The 22240-nt window shown below is 42.7% G+C and overlaps 1 long non-coding RNA gene across 1 annotated transcript; it reads right to left on the reverse strand.

Annotated features, from left to right (window-relative positions):
- Positions 1-734: 734 nt before the first annotated feature.
- On the reverse strand, positions 735-21981 carry LOC130249739 (uncharacterized). The gene is made up of 4 exons (XR_008839846.1): positions 21842-21981; positions 19812-20015; positions 1711-1840; positions 735-900 (listed from the first exon to the last, which is right to left on the reverse strand). It is a non-coding gene; the product is annotated as an uncharacterized LOC130249739 (long non-coding RNA).
- Positions 21982-22240: the final 259 nt, after the last annotated feature.

Genomic DNA, 22240 nt, shown 5'->3' on the forward strand with positions numbered 1-22240 from the left:
AAAATTTAAAACGTTTGATGAATTTCTAAGCAGCAGCCCCGCGGCACGAGCAAGGTCACGCTGTCATGGTCAAAACTGAAAAGGGGAGGGTGGGGAATTTGGGGAGGAAAAGGAGAAGGAGGGAAGCCAAGCAGAGCGATGCCCGGGGTAACAAAGGGCTGGGGCGCTCCGGGGGCGCTTCCTTCGCTCCCCGCGGGCGCCGGGACACCCGCGGCTGCTCCGGGGAGCAAAAATAAAAAAATAAATTTTTATATATATATATATATATGTATATGTGTGTGTGTATGCATGTATACATATATATGTATGTATACATATATATGCATGTATGCACATACGCAGCAAAAGCAATGAAATAAGAGGCGACCATTATCACACGCAGCCGCAACATGCGCACGACAATGCACTTAAGAAGCGCAGCCGCCCCTCGGAAGGCAAGGCCGGCCCTCACCTGGATGCGGGGATCCACCTCCTCGTCCTCGGGCCGCGGCGGCTCCATGGCGGCTCCCGCTGCTCCCGCTGCCGCTCCCGCTGCTGCTGCTCCCGCTGCCGCTCCGCCGGCCCCGCCTCCGGGGAACCCCTCCTTCCCTCCTTCCCTCCTTCCCTCCCCACAGCGCCCCCCCCTTCTCTTTGTGCCTTCGCGCAGCACAGCGCGGAATCGCGGGGTTTCCTTTTTTTTTTTTTTTTTTTTTTTTTTTTTTTTTTTTTTTTTAATAAGCCCTGCGTCCCGCCCCGTTTTCCTGGTGTGCTCGTTCCTGGGTCCTCCCCACCCCGCAACGGCGCTGCGTGAAACCAGGATGAGTATTCCAGGTGCAGGGAAATGCTAAGGACACCTTGCTGTCTTTTCTTTTTCCGCGCCCTTTCTTTTCTTCTTTCCTCGTTTTCAGGCTCTGCTGGAGGCTGGCATGCGTATGGAGAGGAAAAACAAAATTAAAGGACGGGAGAAGAGGAAAATACTAAAGGCGCTTTCAACAACCTTGAAAATTCAAATGAAACACAGATTTCTATTGTGTGGCAGCTAAGCAGGCAACTATTGTGCCTGCTGCATGCAGTAGAAAAAGACATACTGAAGACACATCCTTTTGTTGTCAGTAAAATAGAATTTCGTACAAGAAGCATGGCCCATGTCTAGCAGAGCAGTTCAGATAAGTGTCTGCCTAATCACAGGGGTGGATAACAAGTAATTTTGAACAGATGAGGAGTATATTTCCACCTTTAAAGTATCACTGTTAATTGAACCCCATGCTTTGTTAGAAAATTCATCAAAAGGTAATAAAAATGGAAAGTTTTGATGTGGTGAAAAAAGAAGCTTCCTTTTGTGAGACTGCAGGTAAAAAAAATCTCATATCTCTTTATAAGATAAAAATAAGAGGGAAAGAAAATAAGAAGACAGAAATTAACATTGCTAAGGTAACTAAGGTAAAAAAAGGAGGCAAAAGAAAAGCAGTCAAGCTCTTCCAAATGCTATAAAGTAACTGGGGGAAAAAACAAAATATAGGAAGAGAGTGACACAAACATTTGAAAATAGTATAAACATGCAAAGTGACACCAACAAACTAAAATAATCAAGGAACAGAGGAGGTGTTGCAAAAACGCAGATGGGTTGTTTGCAACATCTTCCCTGCTCACAGCAGAAGAAATCGGAGGTGGGGGGAGGAAATAAAAACAAACCAAAAACCAAATCAGCCAAAACCAAGTGTTTACTCTTACTGCGATCCATTATGGGAATACAATGTGTCCACACAGCCAGTCATTCCCAGCGCCTTGACTTTCCTCTTCCCTGGTGTGCTGTGGATCATGCCAAGACTGTAGTAGTCAAATGTCCAACATTCTCATCATCCTAAAACAGCACAGAAAACACAAAGCTGCACATGGAAGGTTTAATGTGGACAGTCCTGCTGTTATCACTTTTATTTCTAAAAAACCAAGGCTATGTAAAAAATTTACTGCAGCTATGCCATGTTCCTCCAAAACCTACACAGGCTGACCCACGGCCATGTCACAAAAAGCACTGCCCACTGCTCGGGGTACAGAAGTGCTCCTGCATGCACATGCTTTCCCAAGGGGTTTGTTACGTTTGCACAAAGAGCCCTGTTCTTCCATTACTACTGTGACAATCCCTGTGCTTGTTGCAGCCTGAAAACCTCCAGCCAAACTCATCAATCTGCTACCATCAAGGCAGAGCAAGCTGTCTTTCCTCAGCTGCACAGTGGATTTAGAAAGCTGGGAGAGCTGTCTGCAGAGCTTAGCACTGTGCAAGAGGTGGTGTGGATACACAAGCCCCTTTTCCCACGAATCTGAAATCTCTCATAGAGCCCTGAGGCCATTGAGATAATTTTATATCAAACTGATACGTTGGGAGATCTACATGTAATAAAGTCAGTGAGGAATGCACATCTGTCATTACTGCAGACATCACTAAAGCATTAACAGGAAAGTGGCCTAAGGAAAAGATTTGACAGAGCAGGGAAAGGGAGACAATTCAGTGCACATAAAGATCAATAGAAGACTCAAGATTATTATTTACATTTCATCTTCTTCTCTTCACCATGGAATGGTTTTTGCTGAAACTGCTGCCCCATGCCATGGCCAAGAAGTACCCAAGGAACAAACCTGTGTGTCACACAGGCAGGTCTCACACATGAGCACGCTCTCCACAGGCTCCTGGTGACACCAAGCTGTGTGGCGAGAGTGACAGGTTGGAGGGAAGGGACATCATCTATTGGGACTTTGGCAGGTGTGAGAGGTGGGTCTGGGCCAACCTCAGAAGTTCAAAAAGCTGCTGCACCTGGGTTGGGGCATCCCAAGCACAAATATGGCTGGGTGGAGAATGTACTGAAAGCAGCCCTGAAGAGGACTTGAGAGTGTTGGTTGGCAAGAAGTTCAGCAGGACTCAGGAATGTGTGCTTGCAGCCTAGAAAGCCAACCACATCCTGGGCTGCATCAAGTGGCAGGGTGAAGGGAGGTGATTCTCTGATCCACTCTGGTGAGACCCCACCTGGAATGGCATAGCAGATGGAGTTCTTTCCTGTGGGGCTAGTGAGGCACTGGCACAGGTTGCCCGGAGAAGTTATGGATGCCCCATCCCTGCCAGTGTTCAAGGCCAAGCTGGATGGAGCTTTGTGCACCCTGGTCTAATGGAAGACATTGCTGCCCATTGCAGGGGGATGGAGCTGGATGATCTTTCAGGTCCCTTCCAGCCTCAACCATTCTAGGATTCTGTGCTCTGCCTAGGTCAATACCGTGCAAGAAATGAACTGCGGTAGATGACATTTGGGCATTATTTTTGCCAAGCCATGAGTGATCTCATCCCAGCAAATCCCTCCTGCACACAGAGTGTGTTAAAGCCAGGCTGTCCCCCAGCCCCACCCCACCCCAGAAAGCCAGTCCTGCTGACCTTTTCACTTCCCCACAGTCCCCACGTGTGCCAAGGCGTCTGAGCAAAGCTTACACGAGGCTGACCCAGACAGTCTGTACTTTCTCCTGTATCAATATTTCAAAGCCCTAGTCCCAAGTATTCAATATTTGAACAAAGCACTCTGAAGTCAAGGCAGGAAGAAACTGCTTGCTCTTTCGTTAATGGGATTCCAGACTGGCCACAGCAGAGAATTAGTCCAGACCTGTCAGGCTGGGCTGCAAGTTAACATGAGCTGTGCTGAAGAGGGTACAGCTCAACTAAAAAGCACAAGCAGAGATTCTGGTGCAGGAAAAAGCCAAGATCCAAGGTTCTTCAGCAACCAATTTAAGTGTAGCAGGCAGCACCTCTGTCTTGTGCCATGACAGCAGGCATTTAGGATACAAGCCTTATCATTATAACATCATGCCCTGGAGCACAGAAATCCCGAGGCAAGGGTGATGTTCTGGCTGAGAGAACTGCTACAGCTCTACTTCTGGGGGAAGTTGCTACTTATATAACCATATTATCCGGTCCCACAGAAATCCTCAGTGTACAGGGAAAGATTTGGCAAGGGAAAGATTGAAATGTCTGTAGTTTGAGGAAGGAATACAGAAAAGAATTCTCTTCCTCATTCTGGAAGATGGTTTGTAGATTTGGTATTACATTGTTGAATAGCCATTGGGGAACTAGAAGTTGCATTTTAAATAAAATCAGCTGGGAAGAAGTATGCATCAGTGAAGAATCGCCTGAGGAAACATCCTAATGACTATAGTTAATTTAGGGATAAAATTCAAAGGGAATGGATAGTGTAATTTTACATATATTTGGTAATGGTAGATTCTGAATGGATTTTAAGGAAGAGTTGGGTTTTTTCCAAATCTCATCTTACATTCAAATTTCTGCTCATACTTGCCCTCAAAGCTTGCTTCTGCCTCAGCACTAGAGGCAAGAGCCTAAAATACAAATCAAAAGTTGCATTTCCTTCCTCATAAACATGTAGCTTCTGTTTTTGAACACTGATAGCAAACTAAGCAGAGTTCAGGACTAATTAATGTGCATTTGGTTACTGAAGACACATTTCAGCTCATGGAAATGTTCAAGGAGAAGACAGCCTGAGAGACAGAGCCTTTCTACAGAATACTGCCCTTTTCCTCAAGGGGACTGGAGAAACAGCTCTGCTCTGAAAAATTCTTCTGCTTCTGTTGATGATGGTGCTAGAGGCTAACTTCCAATTGGCTTCAAATGTTGAAGTGCTGTTGCAATTTGGTTTTAAATAATTTACCAACAAACAGACGTGGAAGTACAAACAGTCCAATTCTAAGGAGTAACAAACATGATCCCCAAAATACATTTATGAGCATAAAATCTACCATGTAGCTTCTTAGCTGAACTAACCCTGAAGACCAGTTTACTACACTGACTTTTGCAATGTTACATCAGAAATTAGTTTAACTCAGGGAATGTCTCATTTAAACACAGAGCCACCATCTCTGTCTTCCAAGCTGCAGCAAAGACATTGCTCTGTCAGTGTTCAAATCCTGTATACTTTCCTGGTTTTCAGAAGTCTACTGCACCTGCTGGAAACATTTTTAAACATTAAGTGGGATCTCAGCCACAGTCACAGTACATTTGAAGATCTGGGCCTCTGCCACTTAATCTTTTATAGGAAGCTAAGCACAAAATTTTTATGGAAGATATGCACTGCATTTATTGAAGATTTGAAATTTCTTGGATGCATATGCAGCATATTAAACACAAAGTGGTCAGAATCAAAACTTCCCCTGGCTTATTTCTCAAGCAAATTTTCATGCATCTGTACTCACAATGGTTGTGACATGTTTGTGCTCTGCATTTTAGAAAGCACTAAAAATCAATTATCTCTCCTATGCCAGTTTTTGAGATGGTATCGCCTTATGAACTTGCACACAAAGACATACTAAAGGAGCTTGAGTATCTGTGGTACAAAAAACTTGTAGATTTCCCCACCTACAAGAAATGTATTTAAAGAAAAGGCTACATTCCAAAATACCCTTTGATTTCACTTCTCTTTAACAAGCACCGTTTAAAATTAAAAATAACCTCCAGGCTTCACAGGGCTACAAAGAAAGAAGGCTCATTTAAAAGATGTACAACCTATTTTCAAGCCACACTAATTTTAGTGTGTTCCATAAAAACTAAATACAAAGATTATTAGCAAAATTATCTGCTGGGCCATTTTCTATTGCATATACATTTATCTCTCATCATATCCTGAGCTACTTTTCTTATTATTTTAAAGCCTGAAATTGATGATGCTTCATACAGTCAGTGTGAGTTCAATATAGTTTTTTGTACACACACATAGACACACTCACATGCACTGTGCTATATATATGTGTAAAAAACACATGACTAACAGCTTGATGGATTTCCCTGCTTGTTATTATTTCATTGGGAAAGAACCACCATCATCACAGGAAATTTTCTCCTCCTCCAAGCTGTCTTTTGGCAAGGCTGATGGTGGTAGAATTTCCCACTGGAAAAACCATCCATGCAATGACACTACACTTGCAGCAATCCTGCTGCTCCTCTGACCAAAATACAGAGTGTGCTGCTTTTGCAGATCTAGAAAATAACAGTAACATGAGCCTCTTCCTCAGATCTGCTGCTGAACGATAAGGAAGATTCCTTTTACAGTGCTTCATACTTGAACTTGAACTTGCACACTTTAAAGTTGAATGTATCCACCTGGGTTCCCAGTCCTGCTATCTGCTTTCCTTGATAAGCAGCCTCACATCAGTTTCAATGGCAGCAGGATCAAATGCAAAGGTGTTAGTCTGTATTCAAAATGAGGCCTTGGACACGAGGTATTGGCTCATGAGAGCCAAAACATGATGCAAGTGCCATTCTCCTCCACCCAACACAATTCACTAATGCTTTGCAGCAGTGTGGATACACCATTGCTGTTCAGTACAAAAACACCCACCCTCATCTTTTATTCTCTATACTTAGACATCTATGCAAACCACATTTAAAGCATTTATTTAAAGAACCACCTCTGACTCTCAAATAATGTCAGCCACGTGGAAGTATACATCTCATTTTTTCAGTAGTGTGCTTAATGTTCAGACTGGTTCCATATTTGTGGCTCTTTAACTGTATCAGTAGATTTCTCACTGGTAAATTAAAGGATAAAATCCATTCACAGTTTTTTTTGCCATCAGCCTGTGCTGCTCATGATACCAAATGCAACACTGACAGATGAAGGCAGGAGTCCCTATGAAAATGCAAGGACAAAGAAGAAACTCCAGGTAGTGAAGTTCCTGTGGGTCTGGTTCAGGATATTCACATGTCTGGTGCACTTTCTGTGAGAGAGCCATGAAGGGCTGCTTAAAGCCAGTAATTTCCACAACCCTTTCCTCAAGCAGCATGGCTACTCTGCGAACTTGGCACATTCCAGCTCACCAGGAGAGGGTCTCCATGTGCCTCGTGGTCCCAGGCAATGCTCCTGGCAGAGCTTTGTGACACCCACTCCCTGCAGTGAGTCATCTCCTGCAGAGCAAAGGTACCTGGTGAGCACAGGCTGGAGCACAGCTCTGTGCAAAGGCAACCAGGTGACTGCTGAAGGCTCTCTGACCACAGACTTTGCTTCTTGCTAATCTGTTATCAGGCAGGAAATTCACTCAGACCCTATTTTAAGCTGCTGAACACTCAACATTAAAATCTTGAGCTTCTGTCAGAGATCTCAGAGCATTCCTTCAAGCATCAGCTATCTGGAGAACCTTTCCCTTTGGTTTCCAGCACAAATCCCATTTCTTAGAAGTTCTTCCCTCTATTAATCACCAATGGATTAACAGAGGGAAACAGCATAGACATTTCAAGTAAAAGCATGGCCCAGAGGATGAGGGAAATAAATACCTATTCAAAATGAACTTCCAGACAGGGCTGAGTAGACCCGGTAGCTTTGGGATCCCATTATCATCATAAATAGCTCAAGTGCAAAGAGAAAAGGCAGAATCATGGTCTAACTCTAAAGAAAAAAAAAAAAAAAAAAAAAAGCAAAAGAGGGGGTGGTTATGGGCAACCAAAGGGGAACTCCTGCCTCTGAGTTGTGAAGGCAGACTGGCAGCCAAGAGGGAGACAGCTGGGAAGCCCAGAGATGGGGACAGGCCCTTCCACAGCCAAGTCTCATTAGCAAGATATTAAGAATGGTATTTGCATTGTCTGTTTGCTTCCTAACCACATTTGACTGTCTATAGGCAGTGACAGGAGAAATAGGAAATGTTTTTTATACTCTCCTCTTTAGTTTCCTTTACAGGATGGTTATAGCCTATTTTACCTTGTGCCAGAAAATATGAGCTTATGAAGTATCTAGATGCAGAAAAAAATTGTCAGTTTAACAAATTTGAATTTGATCTCTGCAAGATCCTAAGTGTCTACACTTCAAGTGTGCCCTTCCATATGTATTGGAAATTCAAACCTTTAAAATACTAGAATTAAAACTCTCTGTCTGAGATCTGTACAAGTGAAATGTTTCCTCTGTACAAAGCCCCTTTTTTCCCTCTCCCAGCATTAATAGCTAGATTTTCTGCCCTGGCAGAATCATACTTTTCAGTGCTTCCTGTTACATTAAAAATGGAATGATTTGAGCACATTGTGTGTAGGAGTGAAGCAGAGTCTGTTTTAGCACCCAGCTTTATATGCCAGGAGAAGAAGCAGTGATTAACTGTGATCCCTCTCCTGCCTGCTCCCATGCCATAACCTGCATGCACATGGTTACCTGTGGCTGCTGCAGAGCATTTCCATCTTGGTGCCCAAGAGCAGCCTGCAGCAGCAGCACCAGGGCTGTGGAACCAAAGTCAGTCACTCAGGGCAGGTTTTGAAGCCTCCCTGGCACGACCATGCTGCAGCAGTACCTGACCAAATGCCTCTCATCTCCTAGAGCTCAACAAACACCTTGGATTGCAGATCTCACCTCTGCTCCCCACTCCTCAAATCTGTCTATTTCTCCCTCACCATCCAGCTCAGCCTTGTTTATTCCCCAGTCTCAATACCTTCCCCTTCTTTCTACCACTGCAATATCGTTTAACCCATTGTTTCCTTCCTTTCTTCCTTAGTTTGTCTTTATCCTTCATTTCTCCTTTTCCCTTCTTTTATGTATAAACTGTTACATAGTAGTTCCCTTAGCTATGGTTCAAGACAACCAGTCAAAATTATGCAGCTTCATCATTTCACCTCCCACTTTGGGGCTGGGTTTGCTCATCTGTTGCAGACTGAAAAACCTTTGTACTACCATTTGGAATATGTTGATCTTCCCCAGAGCAGAGCAGCCTCTTTTGCCACAGGAAGCATATTCAAGCCTAGCTGCAAATTCCTCTCCACCAAAGTCTCTCCAATGTGAGGGCAGTTTTGCAATCCCAGTGAATAAGAAGTCATAGGGATAGAAATGAAACATTTTACTTTGAAAGCCCCTGCAACTCCCCCAGTGGTCAGAATTTTGGGGGTTTTTTAGATACCCTCTAGACCTCAAGAGTGGGACTCACTTTGGTTTAAAAACCACTCCCTTTTGTCTAAAAGGGCATTCATTCTTTTGTTTTCCTTGTTCTGTTGACACAAGAAGGTGAGATGGCAATTCCTTTATTGTCTTCCAGTGACTGTATCAGAACAGCACTTTTCCAGCTCAAATTGCAGGTATATTTCATTTCCTAGATGTAACAGCCACTATGTATCTTAGGAGCAAGTTCAAGAACAGCAGGAAGAGATAAGGGAACACACTTCAGCCCTTTGGAAAATCCTGCCCGAAAGGATCATGTCGAGCCTGACAGATTGTCCTTTATTAAGATGCAGATGAACACAAATCACTCCACACTGGGGACTGTGTTCCTCTGATCTAAATGTGACCCCTGAGCCTCCTTTTCAGCTCCTTTGTCTTTCCTCCAATTTCCCCCCACCCTTTTATTTCCTACCCTCCCACAGGGTAACTCCTTTCAAGTGAGCTGTTCACACCAGAAGCCCCACGTACACCCCTGCACCCACACAAGGCACAAACACATCTCCTGTGATGCAAAGTACCTGAACCCCTGAAAGTGGCAGGTGTGCTGAATACCTGGGGTAGATTCTGGGTAGGATAGCAGGATTTTATCTGTCCAAAATACGATTTAATATGTTCAAAAAAAGGGTACCTTCATTTGTCAAAGTTTTTCACATTACTTTTTGTGAAAAAGGTGTTCAGGTCTTGAATAGGAAAAGCTGCCTACGTGATTTGCTGTCAGGACCATTTCAGCAAACGGACTTAGAAAAGTAGTTCAAGGGATTTGCATTTGATGGGTGTGTGAGGATCATCCAGCCCCAGTTTGGAGAAGGAAACACACACTGCAAAATAAGCTGAGAAGATGTTTGGCTTATCAATCTCTCAACAACCAACCTACCAGAAAGGAGAGGGATCTGCCTCCTTGGTCACAAGAGGTTTTGGTGTGCTCAACACCCAGGGGACCCACAAGGTGTCTGTCAGATTTTCCAGGCAAATTGGGAAAACTGTCAATAATGCAAATTATGGCACCCCAGTATAACAGCAGGGGCAGACTGACTATTCCCAGTGCCATTGCACAGTGCTGGGATGAGCAGTGGGATACCAGTGGGACATGAGACTGATTTTCAGGTGCAGGCATTCTGCAGACAGAGCAAAAGGAACAAAACAGATGTCAGGCAGTCTACAGTAGAGCTCTCCTCTTGCAGGCACTCCTTTGGAGCAGTAACTCTTTCAGGGGGGGAAGGGGGGATGAAACAGCCACCCAGCAGTGTGTTAATCTTCACAGATGGAGCAGCTTTAATGCTGTCTAATCCTCCAGAGGGAGGAAACAGCATTTCCTTTGTGCCAAGGATATCAAAATGGTTGAAGATGGCAATCTCCACTGACATTAACTTTATTAAAGGAGGGGTATTTCCATGAGCTCTGAGAAGGCTTGGTCAAGAGCCAGCTGGAGATGCACTGCATGTAAACATCTACTCATAACAACAGAAAATAGCAGGCAGTCGGGAACTCCTGGAAGAATTTACAGGCACCAAGCATGCACACAAACTGGAGACTGCATATCACAGCCACACATCAATTATACAGCTATCAAACAATTGCATAGCAGCAGCAATGTGAGCAGGTAGTTACTGCTTTTCGCTCTTTTTTAATTTGGCTCCTGTATTATTTTGCTGCAGCTATGTAATCAACTTGTACTCTGAAGAGGGAAGTGGAACCCTTGGGTTGTCATAACAAGAACACCAAACCTTCTTGAGTCACTTCCTTGGCAGTGGATGATTTTTACATGTAAATTGGATGCAGGAGTGAAAAAAGGATAAATGTTCTCAGTACATTTTGAGTTATCAGGAGCCAGCACTTAATTAGACTTTAAATTACAGTAGTATTTACATTCCACTAATAGATGCTTTCTTGTATCTGAATATCAAGCACTGTCACTTCACAATGGTATTGCAAATAAAGTCAGTTCTTAAACAGGTTATGTAATGTACAGTTCAAACATCATCTTGGATGTCAGAACATCTCACTCAGACTGGACTGCTTGGGAAAAAGGAAAATTAAAGCACTGAATTGAGGATTTGAAATATAAAGCTCTACTATTGTAACGGAAGCAGAAAATACCCATGCATTCATCTCCCCTTCCTGGAGGACAGTTCAATTATCATCATGTCCCCAAGCAGATTTTTGCATTGAATCACTGTGACATCTGCTAGGGAAATGAACACAAATCTATATCTGCATGTAGCAAATACACTGGCAAGGTTGCAAAGGGGGAAAGGGAACGTGTCACTTTTCACACAAACTAGAAAATGACAGCTTGTCATATCCATGAGTAAATACTAGCAGAAGTGAGAGGAGGCCAGATGCTTCTTCACCTTTTCCCCCTTCCACAGCATTACAAAGATACAGATTAAGGACAAAACTGTGTCTTCTTCTTCCCTGCTTACAGTAAGAGCTTCTGGACACATTTCACCATCTGGGAACACTAACAGTAATGGATCACATCTGCCATTTGCCCAGGTTAGTAGAGTTATCCTGAGTTCAAGGGAGCTGTGCCCCTTTCCTAGCTGAAGGGCCAGTGCAACATGTCAAAGATTGGGAAACAGAAGCTGGAAGAGCCCCAAAGAGTGAGGGTGCACAGCAACCTTCTCCAGGTCACTTATGGCAAAGAAGACTTGCATATATGCAAAAATCATGAGGTAATGTAGTACAGCTCTCTTTGTACAGACAATAAAACCCCCCAAAACAACAAAACCTGGAAGAAGGATAAAGTTAGCTTGAATACCCCTATATGTCCCCAAGGACAGGAGTATGCCCACAGACTGAGAGAAAATCACCATCTAGCAAGAGATTCCTTGGCTCCAAAGCCTAACATAACTCCTAACACAGCTCCAAAGCTGCACCATAACACTGTGACCTCTCCTGCACTGCAGTCACACACAGGGCTGGAGATGAAGGCAGCACAGCAGAGCACACCTGAGACTCAAATATCTAAGTCTCATGCAGGATGTGCAAGATGGATCTGACTTTACACCCATAGAGGAAGCAGCAGCATCATTCTAAGCTCCTTTTAAACTAATGATACCTTTTACCCAGGGTTACAGTAGATTCAGCTGTTTTAGAAGGAAACAGGCTCTCTACCAAAAAACCATAAATGGGTACAAAACCTCTGCATATCACACCTTCACCTGTAACAAATGCATTGCATTAACAGCTAACAGTATCTTACTGCTAGAGCAGAGCAGAGCACCCTTTCATCAATTATGGCTTGTTTTCTGGTGCTCCTTCCCCACACCCAAAAGCCTGTGTTCAGACATTTCTCTTCAGATATTCTCTGATTCAAATGGCAAGATTACCATGACTGTAAAAAGGGTATCATTACAGGTTTTTTTAAAGTGATGTACAACCTTCCGCCCACTCTTTCTTGTGCTTTTGCAGTGAGAATTTCTGACTAATTGGTATCCAAGTGTGCAGTCAGATCAATTTCTCTTCAAAAAAGAGTGCTGCTTTTTATCCAGATGAAAACAGATACTACAGACTTCACTTACAAGCTCTGATTTTAAAAATTACTGTAATCAGACTTTGATAGAACCACTCTGATAACAGATGTGTGACTAATGTGCTTCCTAATGTTATGGTAATTCAATTACTAAATAAATAAATGGTTTAAAATTAAGAAAAAAAAAAAATAGGCATTTGGACAGGGGCAATGAATGCCAAATTCAGAGTTCAAAAGTCTCCTCTGAAATGTTGTTAGTTCATATTCTCCTACTTCTCCACAATCCTAATCTTTAAAATTTAGGGTAAAGAAAACTTTGAAATTTGGACTCTTGAACTGAACTCGCTTTTTCATGTAAGAAATAAACTTTAAGCTTTCAGGAGTTACATATTTAGAGTCTTGTCTCACAACAAAGAACATTGATTGTTCTAGTCAGTAGAAAAATAGAAACAGTTTCTCTTGAAAGCTGCATTCCATAGTTTAAATTAGGAACTGCCTGGGAAAAAAAAAAAAAAAAAGTAGAAAATAAAGACTAGAGGGTTTTTTTTAAGCTATGTAAAGGAAGAACTGCCAGAATTCTTTACATTGACATAATGCAGTAAGAACACTGAAATACTTCTCTACTAAACAATGTTTTTCAGCCAGGCACTTTAAATTTCTAGTTTCACAAATCCACATGGCTGCTGCTGCTGCTGCCACCCCTGCCCCAAGCTCTGCTGTGGAAGGTTGCAGTATGAGCAGGCACAGAGACAGCAAAGGAACACCTGTATGCCCTGAAGGGGAAAAATAAATGCAAGCAAGAAAGAAAACTTCAGGTGTAAGACTGACCTTCTTTCCAAAAGATGCATTAAAATGGTCCCACAGCTATCTTATACACAGATGTACAAGCAATAAAAAAAATCATTGAGAAGTTCAAAAGACACTGGTTGCTTTTACCTGCCACACATTTTGCTTTTGAGTCTGCAGTTCTGTGGGATTTCTCAGAGGAGCAGACCTCTCTTCTTAGTATTTCCAACACACCTATTGACTTAGATTCCTATCCTGCAAATCCTAACAATCATTACATTCTTGTCTGCAGTATCCAAAATTTTATATCTATCTATATCTATATCTATATCTATATCTATATCTATATCTATATCTATATCTATATCTATATCTATATCTACATCTACATCTACATCTACATCTACATCTATTTTATCTATCTACTCTATGTTATATCTAGGACATCTTTTAAAATTACAAGCACATGAAACACAACAGAGTTTTGTTAAGTATTTCTGTGACAATACAAAAAGTCCAGCAGTTTTTAAATCAAGAAAACCTAGTTAGGTTTTCCCCATCAATTCCAGGTAATCTCCCACCTCTTCATCTACAAGAACTGTAAGTGGGGAAAAAAAAGGAAGAGAATTCTGCAGCTTCTGCATAATATAACCAAATACCCTTCTCCTGTCAAACCCTCCTCCTTCTCCCAAAATGGTTTAAAATAGATTAACAGGAGACTCTCCATTTGGGGGTCTTACTATTATGCCATTGCTTCAAGCTCTGCAATTCAGAGGATTAGGAACTGAGGTTGTATTTCTGGTAATGAGAACTGAGTCTGTAATATAACAGCCTGAAACAGGACTCCAAGAAGGAAAACAAAACAATGAAAATGGGCTGCACATTGGGAAGACAGCACAGAGAGTTGACATTGCACACAAATCCTCATTTCCACACTCCTCGCTTACTTTCTCTTCTACTGGAGTCCAAACTGAGTTTTGGTCCTTCTACTGCATGTGTTCCCTACTTTAAGGCCAACTGAGCAACTTTTTTTTGTAGGGACTTGAGGAACTTGAAGCAAGACAATGAAAGCTTTCTTGAGAGCTAAAGCTAAGTCATGCCAAGAGAGCAATCCCTACTATTCATACTGATTAGAAGTTTGAGCCTCATGCTACTGTATGTTATATCAAGAGCCTGGAGTCAGACAGAGATGCTTGGGAAAACCAAGAAGAAGGGAGTCACGTCTGACTGCCTGAAGCTCTCAGCCGAGTCTCACATGCAGGCTACGCTCTGCCTGAGAGCACAGAGAACAGAGCAAACACAGCCAAAAAACTCCAGCCTCAAGGAAAACCAGAGCCTACCTCCCTCTGGTCCTCTTTTCATATCCTAAACAGACTGCAAAATTGACCAAGATACATCCAGAGCTGCTTAACTCAGCATTTTCTTCTCTGCCTATGGCCTTGCAGCCATTCAGCCCTAGCTGGTCTCAGCATCTAAGCTCAGTGATAAAAATCCACTAGTTAGCCTGTCCATCACTCTCTACTGCTTAATCCTCATCCACCTCAAGAAACTGAGGATAGGACCTGCAGTTTAAATTTCTCCAAACAGATTTTCGGTGTGTAAGACACTACCATGCATTTCCTAGCCAGCTTTATGGAAATCCTGTGCTGTTCAGGTAATGCTAAAGAACAAAGCAAACTGTTTGGAGAACAGATAGCAGAAGCACTCAAGTTCTCTTGCACCACTCTTGACCTTTATGTCCATGTCATAGTAAAGATCCTCAACCAAATCAACTCTCTGGGCAATGATTTACTCTGCCTGTGCTTCTCTGCTGGTCAAAGATTCCATGGTTTTTGTTTTTTGGAACCAAAGCAGAAAGCCCACAGAAATTACTCTGTTTTTTCTCATACATGTCACAGACTAATTAAAACAAAATTTTCCTCTTCTCAAATCTTTCACTTCTTCTCTTCAGCTGGGCTGCTCTTCCTCTCACGCCTGCTTTCTGAAGGGAACATGACCCAAAATTAGGAAATAAGCACTGGGACTGGATCTACAGAGCACAGGAGCTTTCTTTGCACAAATACCTGTAAGCACCACTTGGTTAAAAGAAATTAGAACATTAGTTTACAGTGAAGAGGTTTCCCCTCTTTCTGTGCAGCCAAACAAACCAGGCAGCATTATATGTTGGCTCACAGACCAATTAATGCAATTTAGGATTTTTTTTAGACTAAGAACTTGCTGAGATGAGAGCAAATGTCTAAAGGGAAGAGGCTGGATGACATACTCTGCTGAGCTGTAAGTGAAGAGTGATATGAAACTGTTTGAACTCATTAGTCAGCAGAACAAGATGACAGAGAAGGCTCTTAGTGCTCATATACGAAAAATAATGTGAATTGTCTACATATTTGTGAGGGCTTAACAGAAAAAGGAGAAATTAAAAGCAAAAAATAAAAGAGAGATGTTGAATAAGGGTTGAATAAAGTGAAATTAACTCCATGTTGTGTGTAAAGCAATTTTCTCCAACACATCCTCAATACAAATGAGGCACAGCAGAAGCCAAGGCTAGTGGAGGAAGCAGTGCTTTTTACAGAGCATTTACCACTAGAACTTATCTTTTATAAGTGATAAGTAAGAGTAACTAAATCCAGGCAGTTTCAGCCCAAATTTGAATTCTGCTGTTCTAAGTACCACGTAAACATACAGGAAATCAAACCTGCCCTCAAATATTTGCAGTCTAAAGATAAAAATGTTTATCACATACAGGTAAGTGTTAGTTACATGGTAGCTTGCATCACTGAAGGGAGAAAGCCAAGCAAGTCAAGTTATTTAAGGGTAGGAGGATAATAAAGAAGGACATTATGGAAAAATGGGAAAAAGGCTGGATAGGAGATGACTTGTTGATGGGCTTGATTTTCTGGCTCAGCAATCAACCTGAGCCAAGCAGGTGCAAAGGTCTGCCCTGTGCAATCTGCTGGCTACAACCATGTACACCCGTGCAATGTGGGACTCTGCAGAGGAACCTCCCAAAAAGCGCAGCACTGCTCCCTTCCCAACCATGCACAGCCAGGTGCTGCTCAGCATCCACACACTGCACAGGCCTGATCACCCAGAGCTTGTAGAATATTCACTCAGTAGAATGTCTATCTCTGTCCTGGTTTGAAGGACACTGTGAGCACGCTCTCTCTCGGCGGGAGCGGAGGAGGGAAGGGGCGGCAGCGGCCACGCCGATCTCGGGTGGGAGCGGCTGGAGCGGGCAGCTCCTCGCTCACCGTTTGGGTTCATGATAATGGGAAAAATTCTTTAAACTGACACAGCAATAGAAAAAACACTCAAGCCCCAACAATCTCACCACTGTCTCTGAGAGGAGGAGACCCAGGCAGTGACCCAGGCTGCCAAAGCACCGCCCTGTAGAAACATTTGCTCCCCTTACTATTTACTGTTCTTTGCATTTTCCAGTGAAATTTCTCAGAAATTTTTCGAGAAATCCCAAGTAGCATCTTAAGGACATCAGGATGAGTATACTCCATAATGCAAGGGAGTACCCATGAAGACTCTTCTGGCTTTCTTCCTACCTGCACAGCTATCCTGTTTTTTAGTGAAAACAAGGACTTCAAGAGAGAGAAGGGGAAACAAACACAAACAAGCCTATCCCAACATTCAGTTATTTGGGAGCCATGCTGCAGGTGCAAGTCCCACAGTTTATCTGAGAAAGCAGTGTCCCAGCAATGCACAAGGTTTAAATGCACATGTGTACTCTTTTTAGCCTTTCAGAACTTCGCTGGTGCACCAAGCTTTAAAAAAAGTTTGAATTCTTCAAGCATTTTTCTTCCAGGTCATGGAAAAAGGCTCCCTTTCTAAATGATTATTAAATTTCTCTGGGTTCATATACAAAGTGGATAATTCTGGATTTCTGCCTTCTCTGAGAACAATGAGCAAATGGGTATCTATGCTGTTAACTCCCCTATTGATTTTGTGATTCACAGTGTAATCAATTTGCCTGTCTCTCCCCAGACTTCTGCCTCAGGGCAAGGAGAGCTATACTAATGGAATGGGACAGTGAGGCTGTCTCTGTTTGGTGTTGTTACCAATACTGCTGATCTGTGAACACACACTCTCAATTTTAATTTTTTTTTGCCTCCTTCCTCTCTAATGGCACATTCACCTGAGGAGGTCAACAAGTAGGTAAACCCCAGATTAACAATTAACAATTAATATCCTCCTCATGTCTGCACCCAGCAAACTAATGGAGCCCACTCACAACTTACCAAGATTGTCAATTTATATCCCTTACCATCATCACTTAAGCTTTATCTGTTTCTCTTCAGTTATATCAGCACTGTGTCTATGTTGATATTCCTGTATTTGTGGTTCATATCATCTTGTGACTCACTGGCTAACACTTTGCTAACGTAACTATGTGGTTTAGGAGGGATTTGCTTCAGCTGAAGCAGTATCCACTTTTCCTTTCTTCCTGAAGCTCACTATCCTCCAGTCCAACCTATACTTTTTGCATTCCACTAGCAAATAATTTAAGCTGTGGGTGTTTTCGTATCCTTTTTTAAATGCTGCATTGTCTTGGCTCACAATGTTTGCCAAAATCTCTACATCAGCACATTTTGAGTTCTGGCATGCCTTTCTGTATTTCTTGTAGTTTTTAGATTTCATTTTCTAGTACCTTCACAGTACTGGATAGTTGTTCAACTGTCTTAAATTTCCTAAACTAGCCTGGGGGTTTCCCTCTGCCTTGCAAATTATAATTGATTGATATAACTGATCAGTTTTGCATTTTCTAGTAATAGTGTTCTCTGATGGCTTTGTTTCAGACCCCACTCAGTGCATGGCAATTCATCAGGGACCATGTTAACTCCCTCGATGGACAAAGCTGGTGTCTTTGTTTGCATTTTCAATTTGTATTCACATATTAAAAATAGAACAAGAAAATGCACTCTTCACCTCTTTTCTTTACTTGGTCACAATTCAAAAGTCTGAGACATATTGACTGATTCAGAATGAGAGGAAAAAAAAAGTCTTATGACTGTCTTCATCTTTTGCTGGTGCCCACTGTCTGCATAAAGGGCTTTTTCAGTTGGCCTCTGCTTTTCCAGAGCAACGTCAGCTGTGGTGCCATTTTTAGCTGTGACATTTCCCCCACTCAGAATATTTTCTTAGTCCATTATACCCCGTGTACCATCTGCCATACAGTAGTCACACAGTGCCAAGAAGCCTGATCACGGTCTGCTTTATTCAGTGGACGAGCCCTAATGGCTTAGCCTGGCACAAGATGAGCCTCCACATAGCACAGCATCCCACTCCAACTGCTCGTGCCACGGTTTCTGGGGGTACAACAATCCAGCACAGCCTCAGAGACAGCTGTGAGCACTGATTAGTTCTGACACGGAACAGTCGTGCTGCCATCCCCTGCCGTGGAGGCAGGAGGGAGCAGCCACGCTGCAGGCCTCCAGGTGCCCCTTGTTCCCAGCTTCACACTGAGAGCAGGGCAGAAAGGAAGAGACTGGGAGCTGGGGAAAGCACTGCACATCCTGGATGCAAATTTCCGAGTGATTATACTGTCCTGCCTGGTGCTAAAGAGTGCTGGAGGGCTGGGGAACAGGAAGGCTGGGGCTATAGTGTTGACCCTAGCTTTGTATTAGATGCAGCCTCAATAATGTGAGCCAGGATCATCCAACCTGTTGAACAAAGGGCAGATGCCACTTTTAGTATCTCTCTGCAGGCTGTACAGGTGTTGGCTCTGAACACCTTGGTGCCAGCACTGCAGAATGCAAAAAAGGTTACCTGTGAATGACTGATGAAGGAGCAAGACTGTTTTGTTAATGCTAGCAGCAGCATAGTTTGTTCATGTGCCAGGCCAGCCTATTGTATGGCAGGAAATTCAGTGTCATCCTTTTCCCTTGTGAGCTGGCCATGGCTCCTCGAATCCACTGGCAGTGACACTGACCAACGTGGCAAGAGAAACGCCACAGGGTAACACTCAGCACCCCTGCTCCACCTCTGTACAATGTCTAGTGAAAAAAGATGCCAAGGCTGAACACAATGCTAGGGAAACCTCACAGTCCCACAGCTGTGATATCCCATCAGCCTGTGTTAACCAAGGAGGGAAAACTTTAATCCTGCCCAAGTACATGAGTACACTCTGCGCTGCTGCTCTCTCTGGGTATGCCGCTCTCTCAGCCTGTACAGAAAAATCAATGTTTGATATGACAATGACACATCTTCTTTCTGATCACTGGGTATTTAGAGAGGAAGTGGTAGGCCAGATGCTACTTTTACATGGTGGAAATCAGGACAAGTTTGGTGGAAAGGGAAGGAAGAATAACATAATGTGCCAGGAGTCAACTACTCATTAACCTCTACTGTAATTCCCAATCAAAGTAACTTTTCCTTGAAACATCTCAAGGCCCAAATCCATGGTATGGTGTTGTCCCTCCATGAAATTCAGTAGAAACTGATGGCACAACTCAGCATTTTGTAGGATCAGGCCCTTGATAACAAGTAAGATGGCTCTGAGCAAGAAAGCCCACCAGATGCATTAGTAGATAGGCATAATGCTTGGAGAGGGGCCAGGAAAGAACTGTGCCTGAAGAGTTTCTCCTGGGCTGAGCATACCTGCTAGTGCCACTCACCACTGTCTTGGGATGCAGGAAAAAGCAGCTCTCAGTGTGTTCTGTTTCTGCCTATCATCCAGTTGCTGGGAAAGAGCCATTTGGATACAGCCTCTGCACTTCACTTGGTGGTAGGTTTCATTCATAGAAGCCTTTCCATTAAGTCACTTATTTTAGGGGTGGCAGATCCCACTCACTTGTGCAAAAGGTAAGGAGAAGCCTGCTCTAAATAAAGAGAAGGGAAGGTGTAAGAAAGGCAAGGAGAGGAGCTATGTTCTTACAAATCAGTTTCTGCAGTGACAGCTAATTAGCATTTACACTAATTCAGATATTTAATATCTAAAAGAATTACCGTTGCATAAAATGCAGTTAAGGCAATTTAACATGTAGCTTATTAGCAGTAATGGATTATACTGAACACACCATGCTTAAAGTGAGATATAAAGCCAGCAATATGTAAATGTAATTTTATTCTGTTCTTTCTCTTTCCCTTGAAATGAGAAGGGCTTGCCAGAGACAAAATGGGGATTACTAAAGTAGGAGAAACTGTAAAATGGCAAACTAAACTGCAGCTGACTTCACACAGTAATTAATGAGAGAGATGCTGCCTCTCCAGTCATGTGCATCCTATGCATCTCTGCTTGAATAGCTGCTCAACTGGAGAGCAGCTCATCTATAAAACAAAAGAAGTGCAGAAAAATGGGATGGGAGCAGTTAATATAAACAGAGATTTGTCTAATATTTTTTTGTAGAATTAAAGAAATATTGTATTACAGGACTGCATTTTGAAATTTGTATAAAGCACTGCAGCCTCTAAGGTATCAATATAGTAGGACACAAATGAAATGGAAACAAACAGCACCTTGTAACAAATGTAACAAATTATTGCCTGGTGGGTAGAGACAATTAGAATCCCAGCTGCCATTAACAGTATTGGTATTTCACCTTCCTCTCCCTCACATTGTACTAAGAACACTCCCTCTAAATAACAAGTATTGCTGAGATGCAACTGTATCTTCTTAAAAAAAAATAAGTTATTTCTTTCTTTGATATTCAAGGGCTATTTAAGTAGACAAAAAAGAGAACTTGACTGCATGTAAGAAAACACTCTTAATTGTCTGGTCTATAGTAATCATTACCAGCTCTTCCTACCACCCTGATGAAGATTTAGACAATTCAGTGCTGGGACTAAAAGGAAGGTAGCACTGGTTAGTGGCTAGTGCCACCTTGTGAACAAAATCCCAAACACCCTTCCTTCACCCTTTTTACCAAACTACTTATGCAGCAGAGTAAAAAAATAAAATCCCACTTTTGCACAAGTAACTTTATTATAAGATCCCCATATTTAGGGATAAAACATGAGACTAAGCCTCCAATCAGGCCAGACAAAAGCTTGACAAAATAGAGTCAGTCTAGAAAGAAGATAAATATTTTACAGTACAGTCCATATCAGTAGTTCCTCTTTTCCCAACATCAAGGTTTGGCAAGTAGGGGGATACATTAGACCTCCCATCCTAAAGTGCAAGCCTCTTTGCCATCCTAGAGGCACAAGCAGCTCTACAAGGAAGGCAGATTAATTTTCCCCTCAACTTTGACAGAAGGAGCCTTTTACTGTGCCCATTTCTAATTTGGGAAAGTACTTCCAGTTTTGTCCTTTTACCCAATCCTTTCCATTTCAATGTTGTATTATGGTTAACTTTATATCTCCTACACTTTAAAGACTTGATGTTTAGAGCAGTAGGAAAATAAAATTTAGAACTCACACCAAATGTAGCTCCTGGTTTCTTGTAGGGAACTTCAACTTACCAGATGGCTGCTGGAAAGACAACACAGAGGATAGGAAGAAGTGCAGGAAGTTCATGGAGTGTGTGGAAGGTAACTTCCCAACACAGCTGGTGAGGGAGCCAGCTAGGGAAGGCGTGGACCTGTTGTTTGTGAACAGAGAGGGAGGGCTGGGTGATATGATGGAGTCCATTTTAAGTACAGTGATCACAAAAAATGGTAAAATTTTCTATTCTTAGAGAGGGATGGGGATCAGCAGAATGACTAACTTGGATTTCCAGAGGGCAGCCTTTGGCCTGTTTAGGAGACTGTTGATAAGAGTCTCTTGGGAAGCAGTCCTGAAGGGCAGAGGAGTCCAGGAAGGTTGGTCATGCTTCAAGAAGAAAATCATAAAGTTGCAGGTGCAGGCTGTCCCCACATGCCTAAAGAAAAGCTGGAGTGGAAGAAGGGAAGCCTGGCTGAACAGAGAGCTTTGGCTGCAAAGGAGGGAAAGGAGGGTTTATGAGCTATGGAAGAAGGGGTAAGCCTCTCAGGCAGACTACAAGGCTATCTTGAAGTTATACAGGGAGACAATTAGAAGGGTCAAAGCTCAAGGAGAACTTATTCTGGACACTACTGTAAATGGCAATCAAAATGTTCCTATAAAAACATTAGCAACAAAAGGAGAG

This window comes from Oenanthe melanoleuca, chromosome 2 (genome assembly GCF_029582105.1).
Source record: "Oenanthe melanoleuca isolate GR-GAL-2019-014 chromosome 2, OMel1.0, whole genome shotgun sequence".
Classification (NCBI taxonomy): Eukaryota; Metazoa; Chordata; class Aves; order Passeriformes; family Muscicapidae; genus Oenanthe; species Oenanthe melanoleuca.